The sequence below is a fragment of the Neoarius graeffei genome, chromosome 8 (assembly GCF_027579695.1).
Source record: "Neoarius graeffei isolate fNeoGra1 chromosome 8, fNeoGra1.pri, whole genome shotgun sequence".
In the NCBI taxonomy this organism is placed as follows: domain Eukaryota; kingdom Metazoa; phylum Chordata; class Actinopteri; order Siluriformes; family Ariidae; genus Neoarius; species Neoarius graeffei.
The window spans coordinates 46174067-46189768 of record NC_083576.1 but is presented as its reverse complement, the minus strand read 5'-3'; the positions used below and the strand labels follow the sequence as shown (position 1 = coordinate 46189768).

Below are 15702 nucleotides of genomic sequence, written 5' to 3'. Positions count from 1 at the left end.
ATGTGTAGTTACAGCCTCATGTTACCTAACATTATGTGTATTGATTTTATATTGAGGGGGAAAGGAAATGAGCTGTGATATCAGCTAATGCTTTATGTACAAATAATATATATATATATATATATATATATATATATATATATATATATATATATATATATATATATATATATATATATGTATATATATATATTTTTTTTTTTAAGTGGCTGCTGCATTATCTGTCTACATGTTAACATTTTATTAATGTATTGTGCAGCAAATTGACCAATCTGAAGATGATCATTGGCCAGTGACTCCTGGGTCCATGAATGATCAGATCTACATCAATCAAAATTACAAAGTTTTGAAATAAGTGAAATGTATAAGGTATGGTTATGTGTCATGTTGCCTCATGAAATTGGAAAAAAGAACTGTTTTATCCTGTGTCAGACATTTCCTATATTAATGGTGAAATTCTATGAAATTCTATTCTATGAATCTGTATTGTGTTATTCTACTGTTTGATTTCTGTGAATGTTATTGTGGGTTATTCTGTGAATACTCCTGTGAATATTCTTGTTAATACTAAATGATAATGTGTTGATAATAAATGTGCTGAAGTCATACATAGTGCATTGCTGTCATTAACTAATTTTGTGTCAAACAACACCTTTTTGTATAAGGTTTTAGGCATTTTTTAACACAATGTGTGTTGCTAAGGACAGCACAAAATGTGTTAATATTACAAATGTTTACACGTCTTCATGGTAACCTTCCTGACACATACACTGTGTTAAAATTATTAACACAGTGACTGTCAAGATTAGCACAACAATAGTATTTTTATTTTTTAATCCCAAATCTCACCTATTGATGTGTAAGAATATTAACATAGTTTGGGTCAGTTTTAACACATCCTTTGTTTATCTATAGATCATGGTGAGTAAGTATTAACAGGTTGACACATTATTGCTAATAATCAAATTTACTATGGAATAAGCCAGGTGTCATTTTTACTTCTGGAACTTTACTGTTTAGCTCTCCATGAGACAAGGTAGAAGCAAGTGTAAAGTGCAAGAAAGCGCAACAGGCTCTTAAAAGGTTATTATGAAGATCTGTCAAGGAGATATGTCAAAATATGGTGCATAGCACCCAATGATGTGCCTTAAAATCAAGGAAGTACCAGTAGATGGGTACCAGAGGACCAAATTTGAGTTGGGGATTAATCAGGCTTTAAGGTGTTTTGTAAGTCTGACTATTGGAAGAAGGTAATGATAAGGCCCAACTGTACTTATGTTGAAGTAGAAGAAATCACACCTCTACTAACTACTATTTACTGTACATATACAGTATGTACTACTATGTACATATTCCATGTTGAACAGTGATTACTGTGTGACTGAGAGCCAGAAGCATAGTTAGAGGACAGGAAAGGCAGGAAAGTTTTCCTCCCACAGTCCAAAGATATAGGGCAAATCACTACTCTAAATTGTCCATAGGTGTGTATACGAGTGTAAATGGTTGTTCATCTCTGTGTTAGCCCTGTAATAGGTGGGGTACATCCGTCACATCCACCTCATTAGATATGCAAGACATGACGTGGTGGTGAGCTGAGCTCACTGTTCACAAAGCATTATTATCGCTGGAGTGCCTTGCTAGTTGGTAAAATGCCCTGCACTTGTGTTGTTTTGGGCTGTTTAAATCAAACAAACTGTGAAACTGATAAATGTTTCTTCTGAGTTCCCCGTGAAGTAATAAAGGGTGAAAGAGCAAAGGATTTTACCAAAAGATGATGAGAAAGGTGGCTCTTGAACCTTTCGCTGCGATAGAGGGGAGCTGAGTCGAGTTTGCAGTGATCAATAAAGGTTTATAAATTCCTATGATTTATTTAATTTGGATTCACAAATCACTTTTCCTGCCATTTTCTGTTATTTAGTGATGTTTTGAAGTTCAGGAAATGCTTAACTTCTCAGATGTGTTTTTGTTTACTGTTTGATCATGGTCACCATCAGGGCTTAATTTGAGCCGGAACATGACGGAACAAGATCCAGAACCTCCGTAGTTGGATCCGGCAGCTATTTTCATTTCATTCGGTGTTCCGGCAGCTATTTAAATGGATCAGATCACCTCCGTGACCATCACAAAGGGAAAAAAAAAATCAAACAATAAATTAAATAAATAAGTAAATAAAAATTTGTTTAGTGTTCGGTTTTGATTTTGATATCTGTTGTTGATTTCTCTCCTATGACATCCACAAAATCTATGCGAAAGGGGAAGGGGGGGGGGGGACATGGGGTGTATACTTCCGCTCAATAGAACACCGGGTTTTTTGTAGCCGTTAGCTTGCGCTGTGGAAAAAATGGCAAAAAAACAAGAAAGCTTACTAAAATTTTTCAAAGTCCCAGGACAGCCGGATCCTAAACGTTAGCCTGCCCTCTACAGACATTTTACACAGGCAGCGCAGGATCCCACCCGTGATGGAGCAACCCGAGAGAGCTACAATGGGCTGGCAAAGCGCTGGTGCATCCTGAACCTGCCGACCACCTGCGAACAATCCCAGTTACATAACAAATCCTTGACTATGTGAAGGGTGTAGGCGGATCGCTGCCCTGAAAAAAAAAAGTTACATGTCAACTCGTTATTACTTAAGAAAAGAATTAACCATGTTACTTGAAAAAGAAAAAGAAAAAATGGTTCACGTCACTTTTTAAAAACCCGTTATTACTTACCCATTACTTGAATCGATTGCACTTATGGCTGCTACTTGAATCCTTGAAATATAATAAAACTTGAATCCTTAAAATGAATTCTCCAACTTGTTTTTTAAACCCTTTATTTCTTAACTATTACTTGAATTGATTGCACTTATGTTTGCTGGCACTGCTTTTAAACTTGAAATATGCTTGAAATCCTAGGCTATGCTTTTAAATACCCTACTTAAATCCTTAAAATGAGTCATTTAACTCATGTCTTGTGTGATCTGATCTCCAATGGTGAAATAAACCGGTTGTGATATGAGTACAGTCTGTTATTTTAGAAAATAAATTTAATATATAATTTAATATATAGCCTAATAAAAAATAATATTTTATAACATAATATCACGACATATTACTGTCTGTAACTGTTCGTCACTAAAGCATTTTCTAAGATCATAATGTCTGATATTATTTTATTATTATTTTTTTTTTTGCCAAGCGGGGCCACTGCCGGGTCGGTCGACATGTGGTAGGTCTATTGTTCAAATGCGTTCTATGGTCTATCGGGCTGCGTTGTGGGTGCAAGTGCCAGGACCGTTTTATTTATTTACTTTCTTTATAATCTCAGTCAGATACACAAGCAAGATTAAGTCTTTACTCTGCTGTGTTTTATTATGGCCATCAATATATTGTAACCTGTGTTTGATTTGTTAATTGTTGATCCAGTTGTTGCCTTAACGCAGGGGTCTGCAATGGCTCGGGAGCCAGATGTGGCTCTTTTGGTGACTGCATCTGGCTCGCAGATTAATCAGCTCACATTGAGATCAAGAAGTACACCTCCATTTAATGAAAAAGTCAGTTAGCTGTCCGCAAAGCAAAGCCTTTTGCAAAGAACATGGCAAAAAGGGAAAAAAGGTGACTGGTAGGCTACCGTACATTTCAACAGAAATGGACAGAGGAATTCACCTTTGTGGGGTGAGAGGGTTCTGCTTTGTGTCCAATAGACCTATACAATGACAAGATTGCATCGATGAAACTATGAAATAAAGCGGCACTTCGAAACACGCCAAGCTACGTTTGCATCAAAATATTCAGCGGGGGACAGGAGGAAGACGGCATGTCAAGAGCCTCTTCATTATGAAAAAGAATATATTACACTCAAATTGTTGGTCATACGTAAAAATGCATTTTAGTTGTATTCAGCGTCACTTTTTATATATGGCTCTCACGAAAATGTATTTGAAAATATTTGGCGTTCTGGGACCTCCCACTTCACAAATTAAGCACTGGTCGCCATATTGTAAACTAACACGTATGTGTAGGTATCATGCCGCCATCTTGTGTCAGAACTACAATTCCCAGGCAACTTCCGCGTTGACTACGTCACGCCTGGGCGGGATCACGTACAACGTTCCTCAGGTTTCTCAGGTTTCACATAAGAGACTTGGACAACTCCATTTTTCCTTTGTCTCAAGTCTGATCCCGAACGGAACGGACTAAGAAGAGACACTCACCATCAGACGTCTAAACAGCGCGTTTTCTTCTTAATCTACTCCTGATCAAAGTAGATATCGGAAACACGCGATCATCAACTCAAGCGAGTTATTAAACCGGTTCGCAAGTATTACTTTCTTTTAAAGGCGTACGCAACGGCAAGTGAAAGCAATGTTATTTTTACTTAGAAAAGTGGCTGGCCCCCCTTTTCTCTTCTTAAATCCGCGCGCGCGGCACTGCTGAAAAGACTTTCGTCATCATCCACGAAGATCTTCACAGCAATCTCTCTCTTCCTCACCGAAGCGCAAACTTTCTCTCCAAGATCTACTTCTCCAGTGAGACGGTGCTTCCTACAAAGGCGAGACTTTTTGCAGTAAGAAAAGGCACTGGGCGAAAGTTTAAGTCTTAGGAATTATTCACTTAATGTGAAGATTGTATGAAGTTAAATGAAGTGTATACACTGAATCTAGGTTCTCTATTATTTGTTTATTGATTTTAAATTGGTTAATCCATAAGTTGCATGTACTCACTCTCTCTCTCTAACATTCTATTTTATTACTCACACATATCCTGATCTCATTAAGATTTCAGTAACTCGGGTAATACTAGAAAGCTAAGAGGGTTTTAGCTGTTTGAAAAGTCTGTCTCCAAGGAGGGCTTTCAACACGTGTTCACAGGCCCAAACAGGCCCTGACCGCATGCTCAAGCTAGCAAGGCAGAGCTAAACTCTTTGTTCTAGAAAGGAAACACGTGGCAAACCCCTCCTCCTTCCCCTTTGTTTCAAGAGGTCCTGTATCTCATCTTTGAATTAAATATAAGTCCTAAGTTTAATTCAACCTTGGTAGCAATTCTCCTGTTTACATTTAAAGCCATATAAACTACAGATGACTGTTTGAATGTTTAATTTTAATTAAAGCCTTCAGCTTGTACACACTAGGCCTGGAAGCACATGGCTAGTTAGAAATTCTTTTGTTCAGTTAGCTCACAAGCTAAAACTGCTTATACACACACGTGCTCACTAAACTTTGAGGATTCCCCTCCTCCAAGATTGCAGATAAGACACCCTAGCACGTCCTGGTACGGACACATTCCAACTTTGAGAGAGAGCCAAGGCCTCTCTCTCTCTCTCTTCTCACACACACACACACACACACACACACACACACACACACACACACACACACACACACTGTTTACAGAAGATTTCAATTCTGCTGCTATTAGATTGTTCAAATTTTTCCTTTTCTTTTTATTAAAATTTTTATTATCTTTTTTATAATAAACTCTATTATTATTAAAATTGTCATTGTTTGTTTACAATACTTTGAAGTCGCCCACATTGTCAAAGAACTCCTAAGGTGTATGAATAATTAATTAGATGCAGTTTGGTAAGTGATAAACTTTGACTTATAAAATTTTAAACAATTCTTCACTTGATTCGTTAAATGATTCACTAAATGATTCATTGAATGATTCACTAAATGATTCACTAAATGATTCAGCAAATGATTCACTGATTTGATTCACTGATTCGATTCACTGAATGATTCACTTCACACGATTCAAATAAGACTGATTCTATGGTATGATTCAATTCAAATGAGTCAAATTAAACGATTCAATAGGATTGATTCATTTTAACTATTAACCTTCAAATTTAATGAGACTGATTTCATGTAATTATTAAAGAGTGATCATTTGATACCAATCTACATATCCATAATCATTAATTACACCTACATTAATTGGTGCCCCGAGCGAGGATGATTGGTTTGTCGACTTCTTAAGTATTGTGCAACAGATAACCTACCAGTTTGATTAACCCCAGGTGTGTTAAAACAGGAGTGTGATAACCATATCACAAATTCTCACAACCTATTGATAACTTAGGATAAGAGAACATTTCCAAACAAATAAATCGTTAATTAATTAATTACATAGTTAATATTAATTAATAATAATTGATTAATAATTAATTCATTGATTGATTAATTACCCAATACCTCATCTAGCTAAAATGGCATCCCCTCGTGCCTCAGAAACTGAAGACAACGGCCAAGACGTGTCTCTTTTTGAGGTCATCGCAGACCTCATTCACTGCTCTGACTCCGATAGGGCACTTATTAGGGGCATGAGTAGGCAGGAGTGCCAAGCTAGCATAATCAACTCAATAACACAAATGAGAGACCCAAAGAGAACAACAATCAGTGTCCCAGATGCACTAGGTAGACTATTCCTTTTACACTTCCAGGAAACTGATCGAGAGATCAGATCCCTCCGCCAGGATACTGATCGAGAGATCAGATCCCTCCGCGAAGAGGTTGACAGGCTGACCGCTTGCAACGCCGAGCTGGTAGTCGAGGTCAACGATTTACATAGGGAACGTAACCTCTTAAAGGACTCCCTTGATGAGTGCGCCGAGAAGCTAGAGAAGGCTGAGGAAGGTGCCGTAAGGGCTGCTGAGGAGCAGACCCCTGACGAAGGTCGTGGGGGGCGCGAGAAACCCCCACCCATGCGTCAAAGCTTAGAGCGGGAAGCGGCGTCCGAACCGGACACCGTGGATTACCTGGCCGAGAACCAGACATCCCGCCAAACTCCATCAACTCGCTACACGACTCCGTCGTCGTCTAGCCAGGATGGAGCCGTCCTGCACTCATCCCAAGCCCAGGCCCGTAGCACACCTAGGTCAGTGCGCTACAGTTTCCCTGATCCATCTTCAGATGAATCAGACCACGCATCTCGTGCGAAGCGGGAGCGATTCCAGAGTAGCTCAGACAGTGAGTACTCAGGAGAGCAAAAGAAGTCGCGTAAGGACGCGCACCAAGCCCTCCGCCTACGGCAAATTGACTTTCTTGCCAAAGATATCGAGCGATTCGATCCTGACAATAAAAGAACAAATGTAAATGATTATTTACGAGAAATTGACCGATGCCTATTGGACCTACCGAAAGCCACAACGCGAGAGAAACTCAAACTAATCTGGAAAACCTCCAGTAGTAGCGTCCGTGCCTTTTTAGAGACACTACCACCAGACGTTCGTGATAGTTATTCGAAACTGCGCAATTACATGAGAGAAGAATATGCGCCATACACGGATGAAACCTCCGCGACATTGTGTGCTATACAAATCAAACAAAAACAGTCTGAGGCACCTCGTGAATATTATAGACGGCTACGTACTGCCTACTTCCAGGGTAGTAGCGCACCAGGCTTAGAAAAAGACAGAGGTTTCAAATCCCTCTTCTTATATAACCTCCACCCAAGCGTGCGGAATCATGTCACGCTGACGTGTCAACAAGGTTTCTACTCCATGAGGGAAACTAGGCGACTAGCCCAAATGACCTGGGAGACCATCGTCAAACCCACAAATGGGAACGATGATGACCCCAGAGTCCTTGGCCTCCAGGGTGAGGACAAGCCCCCGCTAACCTTAGAAGGAAGTGAAGCGCCAAAAGGGGGACCCACCTGGAAAAATCCCGGTCCAGCCCGATCCTTGCCGAGCCATCACCAAGGTGAGTGGGAGAATCGGCAAGGTAAGGCCAGGAGAGACCGATGGAAAGGCCACAGTGACCATGGCAACCGCTCATCAGATGAGAATGGTCATAAGGAACAAAATGGTAAACAGCAAAACCATCATTCCCGCTCTGACCAGATATGGCAGGAGCGTTCTGACCGTAACACTAAACATAGAGGTAGAAATGACTGAGACAGTGACTCGGACCAATCTGATGAGTCCCACTCAGAGCTGGACTCTTCGAAGGCCTGCTTGGCTGAATTTAGAAGGCTGTTACAGGAACAGTCAAACTCCTCAACAGATAAAACAAAAGAGCTCAAGAAAAATGACAAAAGCAATCCGTTAGCATGACTAGGCCAGGAACCACGAGTAGATCTCGTGAAAGGGGGAGGAAATCCCTCTGAAACAGCAGGCGAGGTTCAGGATGTAGGGCCCCCCCTGGTGGCGAAGGCAAACACACAAAACGCACCTCTCACGTGCGCTAAAGTCTTCACCATCTCTGACACACGGCTCTCACAAGGCGACCCAATCCCAACCAAGCCCTGCAATATAAACTTAGTCAGCTTTACACAAATCAAAATCCCACAGTTGTTGGATCCCACAAAACATGCACAAACTCGTTGAAATGAGATTAGTGTGAACACTAATCAACCAAGTGCCACGCGAGATCAAATTTCTGATGAACTTCAGTTCATGTCTTTGCACACCGAGTCCGGTGTCGAAACATCCAACATTGCGACTCCCCCTAGTGGCCACAATTCTTTGAAAAACCTCCCTCTATCCATCGACTCAGACACAGGCACCCATTTCACTGTTGGTGTAATGGCTGCGCTGTGGAACATGTTAGGAGTCGAGGCGAAATTCGATATCGCGTACCACCCTCAATTCTCTGGTCAGGCTGAGTGAGCCATTCAAACCATTGTGAGCATGCTGCAGAAGTATGTCACAAACCATGGTAAAATTTGGGATGTGAAACTTCCCTTGGTGCTAAGGGCCATTCGGTCCACCCCTCAGTGCACCACTGGAGTCACACCTTTTGGGATGATGACTGGGCGAGAGACGGTTCTTCCCCCGCATCTCCTATACGAACCAGAGGCCATGAGCATCGCAACTGCATACACCGCACATCAACATGTCGCCGACCTACAACACCACCTACAGTCAACCTTTACAGGTGCCCAAAAGAATCTCGATTCGAGTGTAGGACACAAAGCCTACTACGCCCGAATCTCAGAGAAGTTCCTACCATCCTGGTTGAGACCTTTCGATCGTGGGAAAACCGTTCCCCGTCGTGTATCACATTAGGACATCTAGGCCTAATTAAACGCTCTCATGTCGATGGGTTCATAATAATCGAAGCAAACTTTTGAACAGTCCTCACTCCAAAAGGGGGTGGACGATAGCTAGGCCCATCCTGTCTACTTAGCTTGTATGCATCACTTATCTTTAAGCGTATACCGCAAACACTTCAGGTCACTGATACCTTCGAGCAACGATAACGGACCAAATGGTGAGATATCTAATGTAGTTGAACACGCTAAACGCACCACTACCCACATACTAGAACAGTTACAAAAATTCATAGTCACCGAGGAAGAACTGAGTGGTAAAACACGTCAGAAAAGGTTCCTCAGGGGTTTAATTATCGGTGCATCTGCCATTGAATCCTTGTTTTCTATTGGTCTCTCTGCAGCCAACACAGTCAGTTTGAATACGCTGAAAAAAGAAGTTAGCATTCTGCAAAAGGAAATGCCAGAGATCCGAGAGAAACTGCTTATCCAACAAGAAGAGCTGCAGGGCTTAGGCAAATCCCTGCAGGGAACTATACTAACCGTTAACATGCATACTGATCTAATCCATAACACTATGCAGACTGTAGACAAATTGGCCGAAATAATCAAGAACGAGATCAAATACGTCAGAGTAGTAAGGGATTTAATGCAAGACCTGCTTAGAGAAGTAGGTGACTCAATCAGTTCCCTGAGTAGTGGCAAGGTCCCATCGTATCTCACACCCCTTGACATGATAGAGAATGTACTAAAATCCACTACTACTAGAGACGTGCATTCCTCGCAAATACACCTGGCATATAGTCTCGGTAGTGCTATTCCCATTTTTGTGAGTCCACAAGATTTTGAGATAGGTTTCATACTAAATCTACCCATCATTGAGAGAAACAACATATATAGACTCAAGTCTGTCCTTAACGTAGGTTTCTGGAAGGACAATGTCCGTATACACATACAAACACCACCCATGGTAGCATACCATGACGATGACCCCTCTGTCTATTTTATTCCCAACCTAGAGATGTGCACCTCCACTAAAGACATCCACTGGGTATGCCCAAGCAACCCATTTATTAGAGACACTACGGATCGCCTGTGCGGTCTGAGGGCGAAAGCGCCCGAACGAAAGTGTGTAGGTCAAATGTCCGCAAAGGACAAGGATATGGAAACTAGAGTAGAAAGAGCTGGTAGTCGGTGGGTTGTTAGCACTCCAACACCTGAAATCTTGATGTCATACAACCAGCACCACACAGCCACAAGAATGAAAATCCCAAACCAAACGGTGTTCCTTAGTGTACCACAGGGAGCCACCATTCACATAGGTGACATCACCCTACACCATCTTAGTACTGACAGGTACGATTCGGAGATTGAGATGATAGACGCCTTCGAAGGTTATGATCTTGAGATCAGTAACACCCTCCAACAGCAATTGCTGGCTGAAGGGACCAAAACAGTGAAATTTAGTGTAGATCAGAATGGAATTTCAACCATAGTCTCCCAAACTCGGATCAGAGGGTTACTTGACCTCAAATCTGCCCTAAGTCTGATTGTTTTGGGACTACTTCTCTGTGGCTGGGTCTTTTCTGCTGGTATCGCATGCATGCTACACAAACGAATAGCGACGCTATACGCCAAGCTGGATAAAGGGGTCTGCGTTCCTGACAGCTTCGGCCATAGTAGCGCACGTTTTCTGGCCAAACCATCTGTTGCCGTTACCGTGCCAGAAGATTAGGTTAACCCCTAACCACTAACACTTCTTTTCTCTACTCCACTTCCTCTCTTTTCTTGTTTTATTATTTTCTTTGAGTAGGAAATGAAGTATATATGTAGCCTGCACTGAAATGAAGTATATATGTAGTCTTCACTGGAAAAATATGTAACGCTCGCTGTTTGAACTCTGAGGTAACCCTAGTCTAGTTAGATAGTGATTATATGCCCAAAGTGCCTATGGTGATTATATCCCGAGTGCCTATAACGATTATATGCCCAAGTGCCTACCTCCAACTGTCTCACTGGAACTCACAAGTTTACACAGTCTTCACAGGACACCATGAACTGTGCAGAACAAGTCTACCTCAAGGACTATGGACACGGCGATGATATGGTACGGTGCTCTCAGTGCTACGACTCCGTCATACCCCTGAGACCAAAAGGGGGAATGTAGGCCGCCATCTTGTGTCAGAACTACAATTCCCAGGCAACTTCCGCGTTGACTATGTCACGCCTGGGCGGGATCACGTACAACATTCCTCAGGTTTCTCAGGTTTCACATAAGAGACTTGGACAACTCCATTTTTCCTTTGTCTCAAGTCTGATCCCGAACGGAACGGACTAAGAAGAGACACTCACCATCAGACGTCTAAACAGCGCGTTTTCTTCTTAATCTACTCCTGATCAAAGTAGATATCGGAAACACGCGATCATCAACTCAAGCGAGTTATTAAACCGGTTCGCAAGTATTACTTTCTTTTAAAGGCGTACGCAACGGCAAGTGAAAGCAATGTTATTTTTACTTAGAAAAGTGGCTGGCCCCCCTTTTCTCTTCTTAAATCCGCGCGCGCGGCACTGCTGAAAAGACTTTCGTCATCATCCACGAAGATCTTCACAGCAATCTCTCTCTTCCTCACTGAAGCGCAAACTTCCTCTCCAAGATCTACTTCTCCAGTGAGACGGTGCTTCCTATAAAGGCGAGACTTTTTGCAGTAAGAAAAGGCACTGGGCGAAAGTTTAAGTCTTAGGAATTATTCATTTAATGTGAAGATTGTATGAAGTTAAATGAAGTGTATACACTGAATCTAGGTTCTCTATCATTTGTTTATTGATTTAATCATAAGTTGCATGTACTCACTCTCTCTCTCTAACATTCTGTTTTATTACTCACACATATCCTGATCTCATTAAGATTTCAGTAACTCGGGTAATACTAGAAAGCTAAGAGGGTTTTAGCTGTTTGAAAAGTCTCTGTCTCCAAGGAGGGCTTTCAACACGTGTTCACAGGCCCAAACAGGCCCTGACCGCATGCTCAAGCTAGCAAGGCAGAGCTAAACTCTTTGTTCTAGAAAGGAAACACGTGGCAAACCCCTCCTCCTTCCCCTTTGTTCCAAAAGGTTCTGTATCTCATCTTTGAATTAAATATAAGTCCTAAGTTTAATTCAACCTTGGTAGCAATTCTCCTGTTTACATTTAAAGGCGTCGTGCGGTAATTTCAGCAATCAGGCTATATCATGTGTCAAAATGTCAGGTTTGGTGGGTTATTCAAGCCCCTCGGTTTCCCGCGATCTCAGTGTCACGATGCGCCCACTACAAGCATTTAAAGTTGACGCGCACAGCCAAATTTAGGCAGCCAGCCGTTAACTAGGTAAACTTATGTGTGACGTCATACCAGTAACCTCCCTTGGGTGATGCTGGCCTGTCCCCATGTTTTCTCTATGGCGTGCGTTTACCAGAGTTGTTTACATTGCGGATTTTGTGGATTTATTCAGTTTGTGGATAGTTTTGAACACTCAAAACACTATGAAATGATGTATTAATATTCTGTGATACAAAATGCCTAATCGGTGTATTGTGTTTGGCTGTAACAACAAACACTGAACACTATTTGACTATTTGTGACTGTTATCAATGTATTTGATTTCAAGGTCATGGCTAGGTATTGATAGAAAAAATTTATTTTTTTAAAAACACATTGTGGCAGCGGGGGCGTGGTCAAGCGCCGGTCTGTGACAGGATCATTACACCTGACGGTAATTAACCTGTGTTTTGTGTGTTTTCCCAGTAACCGCGCCCTATTTAAGGAGGCAGAGGGAGAGCAGAGAAGAGCTTATCCCGGGACAAGAACACAGTGTGTGTGTGTTTCGCTATCAGATTAAAACTGGCGGTTATACTGAAAAGTCTGGCAATAAAAAGCCTATTTGCATCTGAAGCGTTGTCCTGCCGTCCTCTGTGCTCCACCCACACTTCAGAGAGCTCTACAGTGGTGCCAAAACCTGGGACAAGGTGGAGCACCAACCTCGCAGCCCCATGGAATCCTCCCCGTTCGCGGACCTGGTCCACGCCCTCGCCACGGCTCAGCAAAGCCAGCACCAGGCGCTCGTCACGCTCCGAAAGGAGCAAGAGCGGCGCTTCGAAGCCCTGGTGCTGGCCCAGCAGGAAGATCGCGAGGCATTCCGGCATCTCGCGTCGGCGGGGTCCACCAGCGCCCCGGCCTCGGGCCCATCTCCCCTCACCGTGACCAAGATGGGCCCGAAGGACGACCCCGAGGCGTTTCTCACATTGTTTGAGCAGGTCGCCGAAGCCTCGGGGTGGCCGATGGAGCAGCGTGCGGCGCGCCTCCTCCCCCTCCTGACGGGAGAGGCGCAGCTGGCCGCGCTATAACTCCCTGCCGACCGGCCTACGCGGACCTTCGCTGGAGGCACGCTGGAGGACGGCCCGGCGAAGGTCCGCGTAGGCCGGTCGGCAGGGAGTTATAGCGCGGCCAGCTGCGCCTCTCCCGTCAGGAGGGGGAGGAGGCACGCCACGCGCTGCTCCATCGGCCACCCCGAGGCTTCGGCGACCTGCTCGAACAATGTGAGAAACGCCTCGGGGTCATCCTTCGGGCCCATCTTGGTCACGGTGAGGGGAGACGGGCCCGAGGCCGGGGCGCTGGTGGACCCTGCCGACGCGAGATGCCGGAACGCCTCGCGATCTTCCTGCTGGGCCAGCACCAGGGCTTCGAAGCGCCGCTCTTGCTCCTTTCGGAGCGTGACGAGCGCCTGGTGCTGGCTTTGCTGAGCCGTGGCGAGGGCGTGGACCAGGTCCACGAACGGGGAGGATTCCATGGGGCTGCGAGGTTGGTGCTCCACCTTGTCCCGGGTTTTGGCACCACTGTAGAGCTCTCTGAAGTGTGGGTGGAGCACAGAGGACGGCAGGACAACGCTTCAGATGCAAATAGGCTTTTTATTGCCAGACTTTTCAGTATAACCGCCAGTTTTAATCTGATAGCGAAACACACACACACTGTGTTCTTGTCCCGGGATGAGCTCTTCTCTGCTCTCCCTCTGCCTCCTTAAATAGCGCGCGGTTACTGGGAAAACACAGGTTAATTACCGTCAGGTGTAATGATTGTGCCACTCACCTTCCCTGGCTCCACCCTCCTGTCACAGACCGGCGCTTGACCACGCCCCCGCTGCCACACACGTGTTAAGTGTTTCTATGTATCAATCATTAATTGTACAAAATGATTTTCATACATTTATGTATTTGTCATATCTTTCTTTGTCACATGAAGTGTTGTCTTGATAACACATGTGGCACATAATTTTAGCAAATGGATGACAGAAGATTAATTGAAAGATTTATGCCACAGAGCTGCCTTTAATAATTATCACTTATTACTGACGATTGTACGTTTACTAAACAATACAATACAAAGCTCAATACTCCCAGCCTATAACATACTGAATATCAAGTTAAAATCAACCGCAATAAAAGGAAAATGATGAAAACTGGAATATCAAGGGGTCTACTGTATCAGAAGGCCCACTGCATTTTGCGAGATCGCAAGCTGTCAAGTTGCTAGAATTCAATCTTTCTAGCTATACTTTCACCCCCTACAGCTATCAGTATTACACACAATAATAGATTAATCACACAGCATTCTAATTCAAGTGAAAATGGTCTTTAAAAATACACATAAGTAGTGATTTAGTCAGAGAAACCAACCAAAACAAGTCTTCAAGTCGCCCGTCTTCGTTTCTGTCGTCGTCAGAACTGTCCTCATTTTCTTCTGAAGATGAGCGCTCAGGTTCAAATCTGTAATGCTGGATACCACCAGGACATTCAGCTGTCAAAATCTCTACTTGTGGGCCATTTTCTTCTTCTGTATCGGTAAAATCAAAGCTAATTTCCTCAGCATCACTCCTATTTTCTGGTGTGTCCGTCATTGCAACTGCACCGAGTGGTTACTGGTATGACGTCACGCAGCTGTTCCATTGACCGAGAGGGGGCGCTGCGAATGCGGAAAATTTCAAGTGATGGGCATGATCAAATAAGGACCGATTACAACCGCGGGAAGCTTTTGAAAAATCGACGGTCAATTTATTTCGAATCTCGAAAGCATTCTGGTGCAGAATAATGCGACTTTTATCGCCACTGCGTGACGCCTTTAAAGCCATATAAACTACAGATGACTGTTTGAATGTTTAATTTTAATTAAAGCCTTCAGCTTGTACACACTAGGTCTGGAAGCACATGGCTAGTTAGAAATTCTTTTGTTCAGTTAGCTCACAAGCTAAAACTGCTTATACACACACGTGCTCACTAAACTTTGAGGATTCCCCTCCTCCAAGATTGCAGATAAGACACTCTAGCACATCCTGGTACGGACACATTCCAACTTCGAGAGAGAGCCAAGGCCTCTCTCTCTCTCTCTCTCTTCTCTCACACACACACACACACACACACACACACACACACACACACACTGTTTACAGAAGATTTCAATTCTGCTGCTATTAGATTGTTCAAATTTTTCCTTTTCTTTTTATTAAAATTTTTATTATCTTTTTTATAATAAACTCTATTATTATTAAAATTGTTATTGTTTGTTTACAATACTTTGAAGTCGCCCACATTGTCAAAGAACTCCTAAGGTGTATGAATAATTAATTAGATGCAGTTTGGTAAGTGATAAACTTTGAATTATAAAATTTTAAACGATTCTTCACTTGATTCGTTAAATGAT

General features: G+C 43.0%; 1 protein-coding gene across 4 annotated transcripts in view; it reads right to left on the bottom strand.

Moving 5' to 3' along the window:
- Positions 1–15702, bottom strand: part of gria1a (glutamate receptor, ionotropic, AMPA 1a) — a 342037-nt gene that overhangs the window by 252138 nt on the left and 74197 nt on the right. The window contains exon 1 of one of the 4 annotated variants that reach the window (XM_060927689.1): positions 2367–2449. The exons of the other annotated variants lie outside the window; for them this stretch is intronic. The gene's annotated coding sequence lies outside the window, so the exon portion shown is untranslated. Of the gene's footprint in view, positions 1–2366; positions 2450–15702 lie in introns of those variants that run through there. 4 annotated transcript variants of the gene reach the window in all.